The 23,020-nt window shown below is 40.2% G+C and overlaps 1 pseudogene; it reads right to left on the bottom strand.

The window, feature by feature from the left end:
• Positions 1 to 244: 244 nt before the first annotated feature.
• Positions 245 to 15,949, bottom strand: LOC125280927 (olfactory receptor-like protein OLF4; annotated as a pseudogene).
• Between the last annotated feature and the right edge of the window lie 7,071 nt (positions 15,950 to 23,020).

Raw genomic sequence — 23,020 nt, 5'->3', positions numbered from 1 at the left:
ACCTTGCATTTATGAGTGCAATATTCACTTCTACATTTAGAATCATAAATACATAAACGAGAAATCATAAATTTCTTAATGAAGCCAGCAAACAGCCACAGCAAACTCTCAGCTCTGGATTGGGCTGGATTGGTCCTCTGGTGACCTCAGGTAAATGCTCTTGACTTTGATTCTCTTGACCTTCTCCTGCAGTCCCTACTGGGCAGTAAAACTCATCTAGATTGGGTCTCTGAAAGGAAGGTCTCTACTTGGAAATCAAAGTACCTGTCTGGTTGGTAGATGATGGAGGATGAAGCTCTGTCCCCAGACAAGAGAGCAGGAATGGGTCAGACTCCAGTGCCCCATCCAGACTGAGGACTGTGCAAAAGACGACCAGGTCGGTTTTGTCCAGCCCGAGGTTGCCTGTGCTGCGGGACTGCAACAGAGGAGTATTTACAGCTGGTTCATTCTGCTCATTAGGATCATTTCCCTCTGTTCCTCCCACCTGTAGGCACATGATTTCCCTGTGGGACACTTGTGTGGACAGAAAGGACATTTTCCCTCTTGAATTTCTGTTACCAGAAGACAAGTGATAACCCAGTAGTCAATTTTTCTTACCCCTTTTCTATATCTTCTTCTGCCTTTCAGAGATCTCACCTCCCAGCCCCTTATCTCACACTTGAGTGAATGTTTTTTTTTCTGTTTAAGACTGAGGAATCAATCTTGACTAGGTCCCTTGGGTCCTTCAAAGCATTGACTTGTGGATGATACCCCTGATATCTCTAGAAAGTTACTTTTCCTTTTTTCAACAAAAATGAAAAGTTCGTTCTTTTAATGTAAAACAGTGGGCCCTGCACTCCTTGGCTTCATGACAGTTTTGCCAAAACAGTTAGGAATCTCACACTTCTATCACAAGTTCAGGAATATGATCTAAAATGTCACTATAAAATATTTGTTAAATGTAAGAGATATGATTAGTTTTTATGCACTATGATTGAAGGTTAGCACCTTATACGAATTGCCTGATTTAATTTTTCAAGAAGTCCATTCTGCAAGGAAGCACTGCTGTGAACTCCATTCCCTATGGAGAAATGGGGACTTGAAGAATTTAGTGAGCTTCTCAAAATTAACATTGCGGAAGGGGATGGGTGTTGATTGCATTCTCTCAGGTTGCTCCCAGTTTTCAAACTTTCTGCCAGTGCTCAGAACCAGAGGTGGTTCTTTTCCCCTGGGCACATCTGCCAATGTTTGAGTAATGCTGCTAAACACCTCCACTGAGCAGGACAGCTCCCAACACAGATAATGACCCTGCCTCAAAGGTCATATTGAGAGTGTGAGAAAATGTACTCTAGACCAGCACTTCTCCAACTTCAAAGTGCATGTGAATCACCTAGGATTCTAGCTCAAATGCAGATTCTGCTTTTGAAGATGCTGGTGGGCCCAGGAGTTCAGCATTTCTAACAAGTTCCTGAGTGATGTCAGTGCTGCAGGTTGTGGTCTGTGGACCACTCTTTGAGTAGCAAGACTGTCATTCTGCTATCGAGTAAGGTACAGGTGGTTTTAGGTTTTCTTCACACACACACACAAAGGTCACATTTGCGTAACATTTTGAATGACTAGTGTATAGAGACATTCTAAGGGCTGTGATAAATTCTGTGCCTGTTTCTTTTATATAAGGACCCTTGAGTTGCACAAAAAATGCTTTTGGAAAAGACTTTCTAGTAGGCAGAATAAGAGCCTCTTCAAGTCGTTCACATGATAATACATAGAAAATTTGACTACATTATTTTTTTATAGGAAGAGGGAGATTAAGGTAGCAAATAGAATAAGGCTGCTAATCAGCTAATGTTAAACTAAGATTGGCCAAGATTATGCAAGTGGAACTAACATAATCACCATCATCCTCTGAATGTGGGAGAGGAGGGCAGAATAGTTGGATCAGAGAGATGTGAAGATACCAAGTCTCTGGCTTTCAAGATGGAGAAAGGACAATGAGCCAAAGAATGCTTGTTGTCACTAGAAACTGCAATAAGAAAGAAAACATTTTCTCCTGGAGCATCCAGAAGCAACCAGGTGCTGTAGACATCTTGATTTTAGCCCACTGAGACTTATTTCAGGCTTCTGACCTCTTAAACAGTAAGAGCCTAAATTTGTTTCTTTCAAGCCTCTCGTGTGGTAATTTGTTAATGCAGAATTAGGAGTGTAATAGAGACATCTATCCAATATAATTGTTTTGGAGGAAAATGAATTTGATTTCTCAATTCATTTCTTTCCTCTTGGGCAAGGGCATTTTGTGTTGAAATGTCTCCTTAACTGGAAAAAAAGAAAAAAAAAAAAGGTCAATTCGAAGCTTCTGCTCAATTGCTGAAATGGAATGGGGAAAGTGAATTCTCCATTGCTAAAATGTAAATGTGACTTACTTACTTATTTACTTATGTAATTAAATGTTTGTTTGTTTATTTATTTACTTAGGAAAGAAAGAGAGTGCACTCATGGGTGAGCCAGGGGAAGGGCAGAGGGAGAGGGAGAGAGAATACTTAAGCAGACTCCCCACTGAGCATGGAGCTGACATGGTGCTTGAATCCATGCCCTGAGTTCATGCTAGGACAAAATCAAGGGTCGGACCCTTAACTGACTGAGCTAACCAAGTGCCCCTTTTATTTATTTTTAAAGTAAATTGAACCATGAGAGACTATGGACTCTGGGAAACAAACTGAGGGCTTCAGAGGGGAGGGATGTGGGGGAATGGGATAGGCTGGTGATGGGTATTAAGGAGGGCACATATTGCATGGTGCACTGGGTGTTATACGCAAACAATGAATCATGGAACACTACATCAAAAACTAAAGATATACTGTTTGGTGACTAACATAACACAATAAAAAATTATTATTAAAAAAATAAGGTAATGTGTACACCCAACGAAGGGCTTGAACTCATGGCCCAAAGATCAAGAGTTGCCTGCTCTGGCTGTCTGGCTGTCTGGCTGGCTCCTTGGTGGAGTGGGTGACTTTTGATCTCAGGATTGGGGGTTTCAGCCCCACACTGTTGTAGAGATCCCTTAAGAATAAAATATTGAAAGAAAAAAAGAAGAGTTGCTTGATCCACTGACCGAGCCAGCCAGATGACCTGTGACTTTAGATTTAAATATAAATTCTCTTTCTTTATTTTTTAATTTTTTTAAAGATTTTATTTATTTATTTGACACAGAGAGAGTACAAGCAGGGGGAGCAACAGGCAGAGGGAAAGGGAGGAGCAGACTCCCCGCTGAGCAGGGAGCCCAATGGGGCTTGATCCCAGGACCCTGGGATCATGACCTGAACAAAGGCAGATGCTTAACCATCTGAGCCACCCAGGTGCCCCGAAATTCTCTTTTTTAAAATATAAATTCTGACTTCGTGCCCTTTGTTTTGAGATTAAAAAGGGAATTCATAACTAAAATTAAGTTTGCCCATCCCACTTTAAGTCTTTGAGTCTAAATATCTATATTCTTTTAATTTCGTGCTATTTCAAACATTCATTCTTTTATTTGTATCCTCTCCAAATTTCTTTCAGATTTCCTTTCGACATAAGAGATGGGATTATTGAGTCTGCATTGTACATGCATGTGTAAGAATCTATTTGTAGGAAGTAATGCACACATACATACATGTTCATATACTAAGGAGTACTGCAAAGACTTCTTGGACTCACCAACTTTTTCCAACACTGTATTTATTTCTAACAACATCCACCAGCATTAGAGATAAGGAGACAGAAGTTTCAGATTGATTACATTTTTTAACAATTATATAACAAATATTTAAACCTTTTGTGCACTTTTTTGATTATATATAAATGGACTCATGCAGTATGTACTCTTAATTTTTGCATGATTACTTTAATACAGAATATTGCACATTTTATATCTGTTGAGTTTCTTGTATGTCATTTATTTTACTTTTTAAAGATTTTATTTATTTATTTGACACAGAGAGAGACAGCCAGCTAGAGAGGGAACACAGCAGGGGAAGTGGGAGAGGAAGAAGCAGGCTCCCAGTGGAGGAGCCTGATGAAGGGTTCGATCCCAGAATGCTGGGATCACGCGCTGAGCCGAAGGCAGACTTCTTCAGCTCCAGTAGGATTGTCCCTTTTGGAACTGTCATCCCAGAGAATCTCATCAGAGCTTTCTTTATTTCTTTGTTCCTCAGGCTGTAAATGAAGGGGTTCAGCATGGGGGTGACAACTGTATACATCACCGAGGCCACTGCACTTGAGTAGGAGCTCTGGGTAGCAGCAGAGCTGAAGTACACTCCTAGGCTCGTACAATAGAATAAGGAGACAACCGAGAGGTGAGATGCACAGGTGGAAAATGCTTTATACTTGCCCTGAGCTGATGAGATCCCAAGGATGCAGGAAACTATCTTACAGTAGGAGTAAGTGACCCCAGACAGGGGAGCACCACCCAGCAACACAGCTGCAAAATACATCACCATGTTATTAAGAAAAGTATCAGAACAGGCAAGTTGGATCATCTGATTGAGTTTGCAGAAAAAGTGGGGGATTTGCACCTCTGTACAGAAGGACAGCCGCAACACCATTAAGCTTTCTAACAAGGAATGCAGGAGACTTATGATCCAGGTCACTAGAACCAGCAGTCCACACAGCCGGGTGTTCATGATGACCATGTAGTGCAAGGGGTGACAGATGGCCACAAACCGGTCATAGGCCATCACAGTCAGGAGAAAGACATCTAATCCTGAAAAAAGTAGGAAAAAATACATCTGGCTGAGGCAGCCTTTGTAAGTGATGTCTTGGCTCTGAGTCTGGATGTTCAGCAGCATCTTGGGGATGGTGGTGGAGGTGAAACAGATGTCTACAAAGGACAGGTTGGCCAGGAAGAAGTACATGGGGGTGTGGAGGTGGGAGTCAGAGCTGACAGCCAGGATGATGAGTAGGTTTCCAAGCACAGTGATCAGGTACATGGAGAGGAAAAGCCCAAATAGGAGGGGCTGCAGTTCTGGGTCCTCTGAAAATCCCAGAAGAAGAAATTTTGAAATCCCTGTATTGTTTCCTGGGTCCATTGGTGGAGGTGACTACCACTACAGGGGGGAATAACATGATTAATTTTGACAGAAATGGGCATTGCTCACATTGCTGAATGCTACAGTGTATATCTTCTGGTCAGGAAATTAATTTCAATATTTTGTGAATGGATCTGGGCCCTTTGAGAGGATCCCCAGTTTCTCTCTGATTTTCCATCACAGCATCAGATGTTCCCCAACAGGTCAGATATAAACAGTTTTAATAAGAAATTATTTCATGCATTTGAGGAAATCTAGAATGTCAACCATGTTTCAGAAATTCCTAGTCATAAAGTAGAGAGTGCTGAAAAGCAATTGTCCCTATAATTCAATGATGGTGATAGGATAGAAGCATATATAAAGATTAAATGATCATGAAATGGGGACAGATGATATGAACCTATCAGAAGCAGGTTAAGGCAGAGAATGTGTCAGGTGTTATATTGGGTGTTCAGTCAAGGTTGGCTAAGAAGGTGACATTTGAAGAAAGACCTCCTGGAAGAGAGTGTACATGATGGGAGGTCTATGTGGCAGAGGGAACAACTGGTAAAAAGGTCTTGAGGAAGTGCTTCTGTCAGAAAATCAAGGGTCAGAAGGGAGCCAGTGTGTTGAGGGAAATGGACAAGAGAGAGAGAGATGAGAGGCTGTGGCAGTGAATTTCATAGAATCATGTGGCCTCATAGCTGCTTAAATGTCAAGACACAGGGACTTCCTCATCCACACTATGTACGTCTTGCACTTTATGAATCTGGTTGCAATAACGTCCTGTCCATTGACAACCCCCCAGTATCATCTTTGACTGAGTTTAGCTTGTGTATTATAAGGGTCACCTTGGAATAGAGGAACCCATGTAACCCTGCTCTGAGGACTGCACTCACTCATCAAGGTGTTCTTGCACACGTGCGAAAGCACACATACGCATGCACACATACACACAATACCACATACACACAACACAGTACACTATTTCCTCCTGGTATGTGTTACTCTATGTCCTTCTCACCTTCCACCCCACGCTTGCTCCAATGCACTGTTTAGGATATGAACGCATACTCATCATATTGCCTTTCCCATAAGAACTGTAGAAATATACCCAGAAATTCCTATTCATAGCCTCCCAGGGTCAAATTGTCTTGAGGCTCCATTTTGAAATGGATACATTTTCTGTGTGTAAGAAAACATAAATAATTGTGTTCAATAAGCAGAGGGAGAGAGAGAGATGGAGGGAGGGAGAAATGAGATGGACATAAAGAGTAAAATGATCTAATGAGCTCAGTTGTCCTGAGAGAGACTGTAAGGAAGGAAAGCTTCCTTGGTGCTGGTGGCATCCAGTCCTGGTTACATCCCATTTATATCTAGCCAAGTTACTAAAAGAGTAAAAGTAAATTGACCAAAAGAAAACGGGAGTGACATCTTTGTGGTAAAACACCTTAAAGATTGAACATCACAAGAAAAAAAAATGAGTAGAGAATAATCAACACTCCACAAATTTAGGCGTTTTTATTACCAGATAGCAAAAAGCAGAAGACTTGTTTTTCTTGTACCTTTTCCATATTTATTTGACCCACTGGTTTTTATTTAGTCCAATAGAGAATGAGGGGAGTCCATTTATCACTTTTCTTATGTGACATCTTTTTGTGTTTATTTGTCATTCTTAGGCTTTCAGTTTTAGTCACTTTCTTGACAAGAGCCAGGAGCACAACTGCTCACAGTTCTGTTCCCTGTCCCACATACAAAGACCTCCCCAGACTCTGTAAAATCCTAGACACCCCATGGCAATCTATCCTCTAACTCTGGGTACTCTTCATGTGACATATCTGAGGACATTATCTCATACTCACATTTATCTCATTGTGCTCTTGTCTGTCACTCTGACATAAGGACCAAAGGTGCAGGGACTTCACCTGAGCTGCTCATCTTTTTCTTTATGGGTGTGGCTGTATATGCACTTATATCGGAACAAGTTCAAGAAAATGAGACATTATGAAATACAAAGAATGACAGAGGAGCTATAGCAAGGTTAAGGAGAGCAGTTTCAGTACAACCATATTCAATAAAATTGAAGGGAGTTTAAAGAACTAACTGAAACACGAACTGTAGGAGCAGTAATTCCACAAAATCAACATGGATTAATAATAAAATTCTACCAAGAACTTAAATAAAGGGTATAACACATAATGTTCTTATAAATTTTTGGCACACAGTAGATGCTCTTTTCATTATATTGAATGAATCTGGAATTAGGTCTCATTATAATGGACTCAGGAATAAAAGAATTTGAAAATGTATTTTAATGTGGAGAGAAGCAGTATCTAAAGTTTTAGTTTCATCTCACATAAGGAGACATGGGACAAGTGTGCTTATGGAAGGTAATTGTGATTCATGGTCAAACATAACAAGAAGAATCCCTTCCAAGTGATGACATTTCTATTTTAGAAATAGATCCAATAGGGGCGCCTGGGTGATGCAGTCATTAAGCGTCTGCCTTCGGCTCAGGCGTGATCCTGGCGTTATGGGATCGAGCCCCGCATCAGGCTCCTCCGCTAGGAGCCTGCTTCTTCCTCTCCCACTCCCCCTGCTTGTGTTCCCTCTCTCACTGGCTGTCTCTATCTCTAATAAATAAATAAAATCTTAAAAAAAGAAAGAAATAGATCCAATAATAAAAGTCAGCAAGGAATAATAGGGAATATAGAGACATGAAAACCACTTGGAAATATGTATAAAGGGTGATTTGTGAACAATAAGTATGCAAAAGAATATCCACTTTCGTTTTTTGGAAGGCAGGTATTCACAACTGAAGAATATTAAGGTGAGAGATCAATTCTTTCAGGAAAAAAAACCTAGAAAAAGCAGTGGGAGGAATATTTTATGACTAACTCACAGACTTTGACACACAAAACTTACACACTCTCACACATTCTACATAAATACATCTACACATACATAAAAAAGAAAAATGGCAAGTAGCAAAACTGGTGAAATAAATAACAATTCTTTGCTGAAAGATTGGAAAAAAAAAACAACAGGAATATGTGGTCCATATATACAATGGAATGTGACTCAGCCATCAGAAAGGATGAATACCCACCATTTGCATCAACATGGATGGACCTGGAGGGGATTATGCTAAGTGAAATAAGTCAAGCAGATAAAGACCAGTATGGTATGGTTTCACTCATATGTGGAACATAAGGAATAGCACAGAGGACCACACAGGAAGGGAAGGAAAACTGAATGGAAGAAATCAGAGGCGGAGACAAACCATGACAGACTCTGGACTCTGGGAAACAAACTGAAGGCTATAGAAGGGAGGCGGATAGAGGGATAGGGTAACCACTGTTGGGTATTAAGGAGGGCACGTGTGTTGATGAGCACTGGGTGTTGTATGCAACTAATGAATCATTGAACAATCAATGAATCATTGAACATGAATCAAACATAATAATTTTTAAAAGAATTGAAAAAATAACTGATGATGTACTATCCCTTGGCTAATTGAATTTAAATTTAAAAAAATAGTGGCGAAGTGAACCTCCTTGGCGTATCCCTTAATGCATATTAGGTACATTTTTCCCCATGTGAATACAAATGGGAGACATGATACTGTGTAATCTGTGTCTCAAAAACAGCTGTCACAAAGTAGTATTACCCTCCTTGGGCCTGGATCCTTCTAAGAAATAGAACAAGCTAAGTATACCCCATCTGAAAATTTTTTTTTAAAAATGTTCTTGCTCCCTACTCACACCTCCAAGCCTAATACTCTGTTTTCCTACTCCCTCAGCAGCAAAAACTTATTGATTATGTTCTAATTTCACTGGAAGCACTTTATGCTCCCTAGTCCTTCCTCTGTCTCATCCAACTGGATTTCCATTCCACAATGTATTGTCAACATGATCTGTGTAATGCTGAGTCCCACGAACACTTCTTTTTAAAATATAGTCAGTAGGACGCTTGGGTAGCTCAGTCGGTTAAGCGCCTGCCTTCAGCTTAGGTCATGATCACAGAGTCCTGGGGTTGAGTCCCGCATTGGGCTCCCTGCTCAGTTAGTAATCTGCTTCTCCCTCTCCACCTCCATCAAGCTCTCTCTCTCTCTCAAACAATTAAAGAAATCCTTCAAAAAATAAAATATGTTAAATAAATTATTTTTAATCCTAGTAGTCAACCCAGCAAACAAACACGTAAGACCTTGGCTCTGGGATAGCCTGTCTGGGCTCTCAGGTGACCTCAGGTAAAGGATCTCAGTTTCCATTCTCTCTGATACTTTCCTGAAATACCTGTTGAGCTCTCAGACTCACCTGGGTGGGGTCTGTAAGATGAAAGCGTCCATATGGAGGTCCAAATTCATCCCTGGATGGTTGATGCTGGAAACCGAAGCTCCGTTTCCAGGCAGGACAGCAGGAAGCAGTGAAGCATGGGTCCCCGGCCAGATTTAGGAACCCAAAAGCAGCAACCATGTCCTGTTCTGCACAAGGATGCACCATGGTAAGGGACTGCAATGGAAAAGATATTTATAGCTCCCTGTGTCTGGTCATTAAGTGCTGTTTCCACTGTTACTCTGACCTCTGAGTGTATTATTTCCCTGTGGACCACTGGTTTGGACAGGAAGGAATTCTTTTTCCTGCCAATTCTCTTTTCCCAGGAGAACAGATTAGAAATCAGGTGAATCTAGTTTTTATTACTTCTTATCCACGATCTTGCCTGCCTTCCAGAACTCTAACCTCCTTGTCTCTTATCTCAATTTTGAGTTCATGTTTTCTCTGAATTGAAGACTGAGAAACCTCCTTAAACAGGTCTTGTTGACTTCCAAAGTGTTGTCTTATGGCACAGAAGGTCTCCGGATATCTCTAGAAAATTGCTATTCCCCTCTTCAACAGAGAGAAGGGTATGTTAATTTGCCATAAACATATGGATATTGTGCCCTTGTCTTCATGATGCTTTTGACTAATTAATCATGTGATTCATGCTGATGACACAAATTCAGAACTGCCATTTAGTGCTCCATTTTAAAAAGTTTGTTAATTATAAGATATTTGGATCATTTTTATGCATCATAAACTGAGTTAGGATCCTAAACGGATTATTTTATTTCATTTTTACAAGAGTCCACTCTGTAAGGTTTGTGCTATAATGAACCTTAATCCACATTTCATTTTTACAAGAGTCCACTCTGTAAGGTTTGTGCTATAATGAACCTTAATCCACATTTGTAAAAGTGGATTTCAGAAGTATGAAATGAGCTCCCCAGAGTTATGATCTGAGGGAGGGATGAACTTTGACTGAAACTTCACCATGATATTTCCAGTTCTCATGCTCCAGATCAGTGATTCTCAACCAGGGCGATTTTGCCTCCAGACAGCACTTGAAAAGATATGGAGAAATCTTTTGCTGTCATAACTAGGGTGGTGCTGCTGGAACCTACTGGCTTGAGCCCAGGAATTCTGCCCCATATCCCATAACGCACAGGATGACCCCCTCCATAATGTATTATCCAGCACAAATGTCCACAGTGGAGAGGTTGTGAAATACTCTTCTAGACCAGAACTTCTCCAACATTAACATGTGTTTGAATCACTTACTTAAGAATCCTGTTCAAATTCTGATTCTGATTTGGGAGGACATAGGGGAGACTCAGAGATCCTGTAATTATAACTGTTTCCCTGTTGCTGCAGATGCCAACAATCCTGGTCTGTGAACCAATCTTTGAGTACTAAAGCTGTGGTTCAGTGCTTGTGTCAGGGAGAGTTGTTTTTAGACCTTCTCTACCAGAATCCTCATGCTTACCTCAGGTCTGACCTTAGGTGCTCAAAGGAGGATTCAGTAGGTGACCTTGTGCATGCTCAGTTTTATGCATCCCTCTTGAGTATTGCCCTCTGAGCCTTGCTGCCTCAGGGGAGGGATGATGCCAGATGGAACAGATGCATAAGATAAGGTATGGGGAAAGGAAATGGAGCTGTCCTGCCTTTTCCAGGTATGCCACTGTAACAGTCCCCATGTGTTCACCAACCTGGAAGCTCTCTGGATTATTTTTTGTGTGTGTTTCATGAAAGCTTCATGATGTAGACACAGTTGATTAAATCATTAGCCATTGGTGATCAGACTCCATCTCCAGCCTCTCTCCTATTCCAGGAGATCAAGGGGTAAAAACTAAGGTTCCAGTCCTCTAACCACATGGTGAAGGAAGTGAGGATATGTGGAGCAGAGCCCAGTTGTCCAAGGCAAGGCCACCCTGGATCAGTCACAACTAGATAGCCAAGCCACAACTATATTAGAATGCCCTGGAGAGATCCGCAGAGCTCCCCCATCTGACATACAGCTGACTCAAGACTCTTGAGGAAATGAACAGAGATTAGAACAACTTATCACCATACAATTCCATTTGATACTAAAGACATTATAGCAACACATTTGCTTTCAGGAAGGCTTGTTATGGAGCAACATTCATAATTATTCTGTTATTCAAGCTTATTTTGGATAACTTAAAATGTGACACTAGGGCATCTGAGTGGTGGAGTCGGTTGAGCTTCCAACTCTTGGTTTCAGCTTAGGTCATGACCTCCAGCTTCTGGGATGAAGGTCAACTTTGGGTTCCATGCTCCGCTAGGAGTCTGCTGGAGATTCTCTCTCCCTCTCCTTCTTCCCTGTCCCTCTTTCTTTCTCTCTCTCTCTCTCTCTCTCATAAACAAATCTTAAAGAAAAAGAGTGACTCTAATGAGGATCCTTTTCCGGTACCAAGAAGAGTTTAGAAGGACATTCATCAGAAGGAGAATTAACTGTGACCCAGAATCATGTCACTAGGCAGGAATTCACACTCTCTGTGTCCTGCCTGATTTTAGTCCGAAGAGACTCATTTTTGGCATTGACCTCCAGGACTGGAAGAGTATAAATTTGTTTCTATTAAGCCTCAGTGTGGTAAATGGTGATAGCACCAATAAGAATGTGACAGAGCCATTTCTCCAGTGAAATTTTCTTTGAAGAAACTGAATTTAAGCTTCTCAAATAATTCATTTAGCTTCTTTGGGTAAGAACATTTTGTTTTGTTTTGTCTTTTTGTTTGTTTGTCTGTTTGTTTCTTTTTGGTTTGTTTGTTTGTTTTCAAGATTTTATTTATTTATTTGAGAGAGAGCACACAAGCAAGGAAAGGGGCACAGGGAGAGGGAGAAGCAGACTCCCTGCTGAGCAGGGACCCCGATGCTGGGCTCAATCCTAGAATCCTGGGATCACAACCTGAGTCAAATGCAGATGTTTAACCAACTGAGGAACCCAGGCGACCCACAAAACTGATTTTTATGGGTAAGGACATTTTGAAACACTACCTTAAGTAGTAGAAAAATCTAAAGTTGGTTTGGACATATTCAACCCTAATAGCTGGTACAGAGGAGTGCTCCTTGCATAAATGTCAATGAGGTTCTGTCTTTGAGGCCTCTGGGCACTTACGTAGGAAAAGGGATCCGTTGTGAAAATTAAGGCCACCTGTTCTCTAATGTTTTTTTCTAAATTTCTACATTTCCAGCATTCCACGTGAAAGTAAGTGCTCATTCTTTTCATTTCTTTACCCTTCACCTTTCTCTAAAGCTTTCTTTCAACAAAATAGGTAGGGTATTATGAGTTATAAGGAGGGTTATGAGCCTTGTCCTTGTATATCTATGCATGTGAGTGTCTTTTCTTAAAATAAATATGTATATGAATAGGCATCCATTTACATACATACAACCCTTAGTCTTGAATAGTCTTTGGACCCACCAAAGTGTTTTCACACATTTCATCTTGCCTCACAACATCCCTTGAAATTATGTTTATGATTCCACATTGAGTTCAGAAGATAATGAAGGCTGGAGGGATTACACACTAACAATTGCATAATGAAGTAGTGAGAGCTTACTGTGTGCCTTCATGAGCTCTATGGAAGTGGAATCATGCAGTATATACCCATGAGTTTTCAATGACTCTTTCAATTCCCAAAGTTGTATACTTTAAATATGTACGGTTTATTGCATTCAATAATGCTCCAGTAAATCCATTAGAATTTAAAAATTCTAGTGGTGCATGACTCAGAGTCAGATCTGGAGCACAGGTAGCTGAGTCACACCTATCGGGGTGGGAGAGCTCCCTTCCAACTGTGGAAAAGCAAAGGTTCACATGTGAATATTATAATAGTAGAATCAAATTAAGACAATTCACATTTGATAAACTTATTTATTTGGTAACTAGATTGCCTACATATATGAAAGGAGTAAAGTGACATAAATTGTTTCAAGACAGAAGAGCACTACAGTCACACACCTCATGAATGGACCTTAGAAACACAATGTATAGAGTCACATCTGACTAAAAACTCCTAAGGAGCCCTGCAGAGATCAGAACCACTCCCTATCCTACAATTCCCTTCCATGATAGACATTATACTAAGCCATTTTTTAGATTATATTTATTTACTTGAGAGAAAGAGACCAAGCTAGAGAGAGAGCACTAGTGCAGAGGGGACAGGAGAGGGAGAAGCAGACTCCCTGCTGAGCAGGGGGCCTGATGAGGGGTTCTATCCCAGGGCCCTGGAATCATGACCTGAGGTGAAGGCAGATGCTTAACCAACTGAGCCACCCAGGTACCCCTATGCTAAGCCATGTTATTTTAGGATGCTTTGTGTCTAGCAATAGTTAACTGATATAATAATCAAATCATGCAGACCACATGACTTTTGTAATAATCTGATTTCTTTTATCTTAGGCATTTGTCCTGACACTTGAAATACACTTTCATGATTACTCTGTTCTTCAATTGTATCTCATGTTACTATTAAAAAAAATGACTCCATTGAGGCTCCTTTGAGGTGACATGGAAAGTTGGAAGGACATGCATGTGTGCACAAAGCTTGTGACTCTGAATCACATCATGGACAGGAATCCAATTTGCTAGTGAGTCATCTGGTGTTTATGAGGATGCTATATACTGTATGGTAATGATATTGTTCATTCACTGACCCGTTAGAGGTTATGGCAATATTTTGAATAGTGGGAGATATTTCATTTAGAGAAATGGTAGGAATCATATTTGTATGTAGCACAGGAAAATTTCAACCAGAATCCAGAAAATAATTGCATAAAAATCCAAACATGCCACCAGTCTTTCAACTTAATGAATACACATTACAAATGAACTTTGATATACTGTAATTCAATGAATACATGAAGTGCTTGAGAAAGAAATATTTTGCATAGCAATAAATGTATGCTTTAATAATTTGCTTTATCATCCTTAAAGACAAGTTTGATTCTAAGACCATATTATGTCACTCTATTCATATTTGTCTTTCTGTGTAGATTCCACTGGAAGATGTGCATATTATTGTCATTTTTTTTTTGCAATTGACTATGATAGGCATGGTAGAGACAAGCTGTGTAAGAGGACAGGACCCTAATGTTTAGAAAAATCCCATGATTAGCTAGAACCACTAGTACGTCAAAGTCTGCATTCTCAGGAAGAGCAGTGAAGGTAGTGAGATACAAAGGAATCATGTTCACAAGAGTGAAGCACATGGTCTCAGATTGTTCTCTGTTATAAACTTACATAAACAGCTGTGGTGGCCAAGAGTAGATTTTCTGTAGGAGTAGTATTCAGTCAAACAACAGAAAAAATAGTCACTATGATATGTTTTATTTGAGAAGAAATTATTCTTAACAGATTTATATAGTTCTTTGTATAAGTGAGACTGTCCAAATATTTCACATCCAAGGTTAGAAATGACATTGAGAGAGTGGGAAAATGACAAAGGGAAAATCTCTTGGATATCAGAGTTATCACAAAGTTTTTAAAAAGTGAGTTTCATAACTTATGCAGAGAGGTAAAAAAAATAGAAATTACAGGAAAAAAATAGAGGAGGTATGTTACACTTCCACAATCTGATCAAAATGTCTTAACATTTGGCTCAGGCATTGGACCCTGCAACTGTGGACACTTCTTCAGCTCCAGTACGATTGTCCCTTCTAGAGCTGCATCCCAGAGAATTTCATCAGAGCCTCCTTTATGTCTCTGTTCCTCAGGCTATAGATGAAGGGGTTCAGCATGGGGGTGACCACTGTGTACATGACCGAGGCTAATGCACTGGAGTGGGAGCTCTGGGGAGCAGCAGAACTAAGGTACACTCCTAGACTTGTACAATAAAATAAGGAGACAACTGAGAGGTGAGATGCACAGGTGGAAAATGCTTTATACTTACCTTGAGCTGATGATATTCCACGTATGGAGGAAACAATCTTAGAATAAGAGTAAAGGATCCCAATGAAGGGACCAACAGCCAGCAACACAGCTGCAAAATAAATCACCATATTATTAAGAAAGGTATCAGAACAGGCAAGTTTTATCATCTGATTGAGTTCACAGAAAAAGTGGGGGATTTCCACCTCTGTACAGAAGGACAGCTGCAACACCATGGAGGTGTGTAACAAGGAATGCAAGACACTCAGGATCCAGCATACCAGAGCCAGCAGTCTACAAAGCCAGGGGCTCATGATGACCATATAGTGCAGGGGGTGACAGATGGCCACAAAGCGATCATAGGCCATCACAGTTAGGAGAAAGATGTCTAGCCCTGTAAACAGCATGAAAAAATACATCTGTGTGATGCAGCCTGCAAAGGTTATGACTTTGCTCTAAGTATGGATGTTCCACAGCATCTTGGGGACAGTGGTGGAGGTGAAACAGATGTCTGCAAAGGACAGGTTGGCCAGGAAGAAGTACATGGGGGTGTGGAGATGGGAGTCAGAGCTGACGGCCAGGATGATGAGCAGGTTTCCAAACACGGTGATCAGGTACATGGAGAAGAAAAGCCCAAATATCAGGGGCTGCAGTTCTGGTTTCTCTGAAAATCCCAGAAGCTGGAACTCTGAAATTCCTATATAGTTTCCTGGGTGCATGTGTTGGACGTGACTACCAGCACACGGGAAAAATAGCACAACTAATTTTCACACAAATTGTCATTGCTCACGTTGTGGAAATGCAACAATTTCTATTTTTCAATTAAGAAACTAATTGTCATATTTTGTGAATGGATTCAGGCTCCTTTAGAAGATCCCCAGTTCCTCTCTGATTAGGAATTTTCATCACAACATCACAACCACAACAATGTTCCCCCAAAAGGTTGGGCACTTTACACTTTCAGTAAGAAAATATTTCATGCATTTGAGGAATCATTCACCATGTTTTGGAACTCTAGTGGTAAAGTAGAGTGCTGAAAAAGCAAAAGTCCCCACAATTCAGTGATAGTGATAGGGTACATACATACATAAAGGTTAAATGATCATGAGATGGGGACAGATTATATGAACAGAACAGAAGCAGATTAAGAGAGGGAATGTGTCAGGTGTTATGCTGGGTGTTCAGTCAAGGTTGGCTAAGAAGTTGACATTTGAAAGGAGACCTCATGGAAGAGAGGATGGAAGAAGGGAAGTCTTCCTGGCAGAGGGAATGGCTGATGCAATGGCCCTGAGGAAGTGCTTCTTTCAGAAAATCAAGGCTCAGAAGGAAGCCAGTGTCTTGAGGGGAATGGACAAGAGTGATGAGAGGTGGTGGCAGTGAATTTTGTAGAATCATGTGACCTCATAACTGCTTAAAGTTCAAGACACAGGGAGTTCCTTGTCCACACTATGTACCTCTTGAACTTTATGATGGTTGCAATAGAGTCCTGTCAATTGAGTATCCCTCATTAGTATCATCTGTCGAATTAGTTTGGCCTGTTTATTATAAGGGTCACCCTGAAATAGAGGAGCCCGGGTATCCCTACTCTGAGGACTGCACTCACTCATCAAGATGCCCACATACATGCGCACACACACACACACACACACACACACACACACACACAAACACACACACAGTGTCACATACACACAACCCAGCACACTCTGTCCTCCTGGTGTGTGTTACTTCTATGTCCTCACCTCCCCCCCAGCAACTCCAACACAGTGTTTAGCATATGAATGCATGCATATGCATCATATTACCTTTCCCATCAAGAATGTAGAAATAGGACCCCAAAATTCCTATTCATAGCTTCCCAGGGAGAAATCATCTTGGGGCTCCATTTCAGAATGGACACTTTCTGACCTGTGTGTAAAGAAACATAAAAAAATTGTGTTCTTTTCTGGTTCCACACACATTTTAGATTATTTGTTCCATCTTTGTGAAAAATGATTGTGGTATTTTGATAAGGATTACTTTGAATGTGTAGACTGCTTTAGGAAGCATAGACATTTTAATAGTATTTGTTCTTCCAATCCATGAGCATGGAACGTTTTTCCATCTCTTTGTGCCTTCCTCAATTTCTTTCCTAAGTGCTCTACACATTTCAGAGTACAGATCTTCTACCTCTTTGGTTAGGATTCTTCTCAGATATCTTATGGATTTTGGCACAATTGTAAACAGCTAAGAGACACATTAAACCTGATTACATCATTCATCATCAAGGAAATACAAATCAAAACCACAATGAGATACCACCTCACACTGGTCTGAATGGCTAAAATTAACAACAGATGTTAGGCCAGATGCAGAGAGAGGGGAACACTCTCACACTGTTGGTGGGAATGCAAACTGGTGCAGACACTCTGGAAAACAGTATGGAGGTTCCTGAAAAAATTAAAAATAGAGCTACTGTACCATGCAGCAATTGCACTGCATGGTATTTATCCAAACGATACAAACTTAGTGATTTGAAGGGGCACATGCACCTCAGTGTTTATAGCAGCAATGTCCACAATAGGCAACATATGGAAAGAGCCCAGATGTCCATCCACAGATGAGTGGGTAAAGAAGATGTGGTATATATACACAGTGCAATATTACTCGGCCATTAAAGGATCAAATCTTGCCACTTGCAAGGATGTGGAGGGAGCTAGTGTGTATTATGCTAAGCAAAATAAGCCAGAGAAAGACAAATATCATATGATTTCATTTATATGTGGAATTTAAGAAACAAAACTGATGAATATAGGGGAAAGGAAGGAAAAGGGAGGGAAACCATAAGAGACTTGGTTATAGGACAGAAACTGAGGGTTGCTGGAGGACAGTGGGTGGTGGGATGGGGTAATTGGGTGATGGTCATTAAGGAGGGCACTTGACAGAATGAGCCCTGGGTGTTATATGCAACTGATGAATAATTAACTTCTACCTCTGAAACTAATAATACATTATGTGTTAATTAAATTGAATTAAAATAAGAAATTACAGAAATAACAGCAGAAAAAATTCTGTTCAATAGACAAAGAGTTAGAGAAAGGTAGACAGAGGGAGGGAGAAATGAGATGGACATAAAGAGTAAAATGATCTAATAACCTCAGCTGTCCTGACTGTGAGGAAGGAAAGCTTCCTTGATGCTAGTGGCATCCAGTCCTGGTTACATCCCATTGAACCCAGCAAAAATAATGAGAGCTAAATTAAATTTGTCCACAGCACAAAGTGGTGACATCTTTATGGTGTGAAACACCTTACAGATTGAACATCACAAAAGAAAACTGAGTAAGGAGAATAAACCAAAATTTCACAAAATTTGGGCATTTTTATTACCAGAAAGCGGATAGCAGAAGACTTGTTTTTCCTGTGCCTATTCAAATATTAATTAGACTGCCAAGGACTCAGGAATAAAAGGATGTGAAAGACTCTTTTAATGTGGAGAGAAGCAGTATCTAAAGTTTCAGATTCATCTCACATAAAGAGATGTGGGACAGGTGTGCTTATGGAAGGTAAAGGTGGTTCACGGTCAAACATAACAAGAAGAATCCCTTTCAAGTGATGGCATTTCTATTTCAGGAATAGATCCAATAATAAAAGGCCAAAAGGAACAATAAGGTATACAAATCGTGAACACTAGTTGGAAGGTATGCATAAAGGGTGACTTGTGAGCAATAAGTATGCGGAGTTTGGAAAACAAGTATGAACAGTGAAGAATATTAAGGTGACAGATCAATTCTTCCAGGAAAACGAACAAACAAACACACAAATAAAAAAGTAGAAAATCAGTGTAGGGAACATACTATGACTAAATCAGAGACTTTAACACCCAAAATATACACACTCCCACATTCTGCACAAATATATCTACACATAGTTAAAAAAGAAAAATGGCAAGTAACTAAATTGGTGAAATAAACAGCAATAATTTGCTTGAAAAACATAAACAGATTGTGTTTCCCTTATTATGATTACTTGCTAACATTGAACCTTGCATTTCTGAGTTCCATGTTCACTTCTATTTTTAGTATCATAGATACATAAGTGAATCAACCAATAAATTTCTTAATCAAGGCAGCAAACAGCCACAGCAAACACTCAGGTCTGGGCTGGGCCGGACTGGCCCTCAGGTGACCTCAGCTAAATGCTCTTGACTTTCGTTCTCTTGACCTTCCCCTGCGGTCCCTACTGGTCAGTAAAACACATCTTGATAGGGTCTCAGAGCGGAAGGTCTCTGCATGGACATCAAACTACCTGTCTGGTTGGTAGATGATGGAGGACGAAGCTCTGTCCCCAGACAAGAGAGCAGGAAAGAGTCAGACTCCAGTGCCCCATCCAGACTCAGGACTGCACAAGAAATTATCAGGTCTTGTCCAGCCCGAGTTTGCCTGTGCTGCGGGACTGCAACAGAGGAGTATTTACAGATGGTTCGGTCTGCTCATTAGGGTAATTTTCCTCCTGTTCCTCCCACCTGTAGGCACATGATTTCCTTGCGGGACACTAGTGTGGGCAGAAAGGAAACTTTTCCTGTTGAATTTCCATTCCCTGGAGACTGGGTGTTAAGCCAGGTGAAGTCAGTTTTTCTTACTCTTTTTCGGTGATTTCTTCTCCTTTCAGAGATCTAAATTCTCAGGACCTTATCCCCATCTTGAGTGAACATTTTCTTCTGTTTAAGACTGAGGAATCAATCCTCAATAGGTACTGTGGGTCCTTCAAAGCATTGACTTGGGGTGTGTGATACCTGTGATATATCTAGAAAGTTACTTTCCCTTTTTCAACAAAGATATTAAGTTTGTTCTTTTAATATAAACCCCTGGGCACTACACTCTTTGGCTTAATGACAATTTTGCCAAAACAATTAGGAATTTCACAGTTCTATCACAAGTCCAGAGCTATGAAAATATCATTATAAAGTGTTTGTTAATTGTAAGATATATATTGGGGTATTTTGTTAATTGTAAGATATATATTGGGGTATTTTATGCACTATAATCTGAGTTTAGCACCCTATAGGAGTTGCCTGATTTAATTTTTATAAAAGTCCATTCTGTGAGGAAGCACTAGTGTGAACTCCATTCCCCATGGAAAAAACGGGGCTTGAAGAATTTAGTGATCTTCTCAAAGTTATCATTGCAGAAAAGGATGGGTGCTGATTGCATTCTGTCAGGACGCTCCCAGGTTTCAATCTCTGTGCCAGTGGTCCCAACCAGAGGTGGTTCTTGTCGCTTGAGTATATCTAGCAATGTCTGAGGGACGCTGCTAAACACCTCCAAGGAGCAAAACAGCTTCCAACACAAATAATGAGCCTATCTCAATGGTCAAATTGAGAATGTGAGAAAATGTACTCCAGACCAGCACTTCTCCAACTTCACATTGCATAGGAATCTAGGATTCAGCTTAAATGCAGATTCTGCCTTAGCAGGTGCTGGTGGGCCCAGGAGTTCAGCATTTCTAACAAGCTCCTGAGTGATGTCGATGCTGCAGGTCATGGTCTGTGGACCACTCTTTGAGTAGCAGGACTGTCATCCTGTGATGGAGTAAGGTGCAGGTGGTTGTAGATCACACACACACACACACACACACACACACACACACACACGAATGATCGTGATGCATAAAATTTTGAATAACAATGATATCCAGTCATTCTAGGGGCTGTGATAAAATCTGTGTTTGTTTCTTTTATATATGGACCCTTGAGTGGCACCAAATATATTAGTTTTGGAAAAGACTTTCTAGTAGGAAGAATAAAAGCCTCTTTAAGTGGTCCACATTCTAATTCATGGAAACTTTGAATATGGTATTTTCTTATAGGAAGAGGGAGATTCAGGTAGCAAATGAATAAGGCTGCTAAGCAGCTGACCTTGAACTAAGATTGACCAAGATTATGCAGGTGGAAGTAATATAATCACCATGCTCCTCTGAATGTGGGAGAGGGAAGCAGAATAGTTGCATCAGAGAGAGATGTGAAGATGCCATGTTGATGGATTTGAACATGGAGAAATTGCAATGAGCCAAAGAATGCTTGTTGTCACTAGAAACAGCAATAGGAAAGAAAAGAGTCTCTCCTGGAGCGTCCAGAAGGAACCAGGTGCTGCAGACATCTTGATTTTAGCCCACTGTGTCTTACTTCAGGCTTCTGACCTCAAAAACAGTAAGAGCATAAATTTGTTTCTTCGAAGCCTCTAATGTGGTAATTTGTTACAACAGAGATAGGAATATAATATAGACATTTATCCAATAAAATTGTTTTGGAGGAAAGTGAATTTTAGTCTCTCAATTAATTAATTTCTCTTCTCTTGGGTAAGGGCATTTTGTGTTGAAATCCAATATTAAGTGTAAAAAAATATTAAAGTCAATTTGGAGCTCTGCTCCATTGTTGAATGGAATGCATTTATATTTCCAAAATATAAATGTGAATTACTTTATTTATTTATTTATTTGGATTGTATTGAATGTGTAGATTGCTTTGGGTAACATATACATTTTAACACCAGTTTTTCTTTCAATCCATGACACGATCTAAGCTTTTAGGTGTACTAAAAGAGCTGGAAAAAGAAGAGCAAATAAAGACTAAATCCAGCCTGAGAAGAGAAATAATAAAGTTTAGAGCAGAAATCAGTGATATAGAAATTAAAAAATACGGTAGAACAGATCAACGAAACAAGGACCTGGTTATTTAGTTAGTTAGTTGTTGTTGTTGTTGTTGTTTTAAGAAATCTCTACACCTGATGTGGCGTTTGAACTCATAACCCTGAGATCAAGAGTTGCGTGCTCAGGCTGCCTGGCTGGCTCAGTTGGTGGAAAGCATGACTCTTGATCTCAGGATTGTGGGTTTGAGCCCCCTGATGGAAGCAGAGATTACTTACAAATAAAATTTTAAAAAAAGAAAAAAAAGTTGCTTGCTCCACTGACTCCACAGCCATGTGCCCCATGACGTCAGATTTAAATAAATTTTTTAAAAAAAAATTAATTCTGACTTTGAGCCCTTTGTGCATTAAGATTTTAAAAAGTAATTCATTACTAAAATTAAGTTTGCCCATTCTACTTTAAATCTTCGTATCTAAATATCTATATTCTTTTAATTTGATTCTTTATCAAACATTCATTCTTTTGATTTCTATTCTCTCAAAATTTATTTATTTTTTTATGTTCAGTTAGACAGCATATAGTACCTCATAAGTTTTTCTTGTACTGGTCAATTCATTAGTTGGGTATAGCACCCACAGCTCATCCCAACACGTGCCTTCCTTATTACCCATCACCCAGTCACCCCATCCCCCACCCTCCTCACTTGTGTAACCCTCAGTTTGTTTCGCAGAGTCCAGAGTCACTCATGGTTTCTCTCCCTCTGTGATTTCTTCCTATTCAGTTTTCCTTCCCTTTCCCTGTGTTCCTCTGCTCTATTACTTATGTTCCACATATGAGTGAAACCATATGATATTTGTGTTTCTCTGCTTCACTTATTTCACTTAGCATAATCCCCTCCAGTTCCACCTGTGCCAGTGCAAATGGTGGGTATTCATCCTTTCTGATGTTGTATATTGTATATTCTGATATTGTATATATGGACCACATCTTCTTTATCCTTCGTCTGCTGAAGGGCATCTCGGTTCCTCCCACAGTTTAGCTATTGTGGACATTGCTCATATAAATGTTGGGGTGCATGTGCCCCTTCTTTTACTACATTTGTATGTGGGCTAAATACCTAGTAATGCGATTGGTGGGTTGTAGGGTAGCTCTGTTTTTAACTCCTTGAG

The sequence above is a fragment of the Ursus arctos genome, unplaced genomic scaffold, assembly GCF_023065955.2.
Source record: "Ursus arctos isolate Adak ecotype North America unplaced genomic scaffold, UrsArc2.0 scaffold_14, whole genome shotgun sequence".
In the NCBI taxonomy this organism is placed as follows: Eukaryota; Metazoa; Chordata; class Mammalia; order Carnivora; family Ursidae; genus Ursus; species Ursus arctos.
This window is presented reverse-complemented; position numbering and strand designations above follow the sequence as displayed.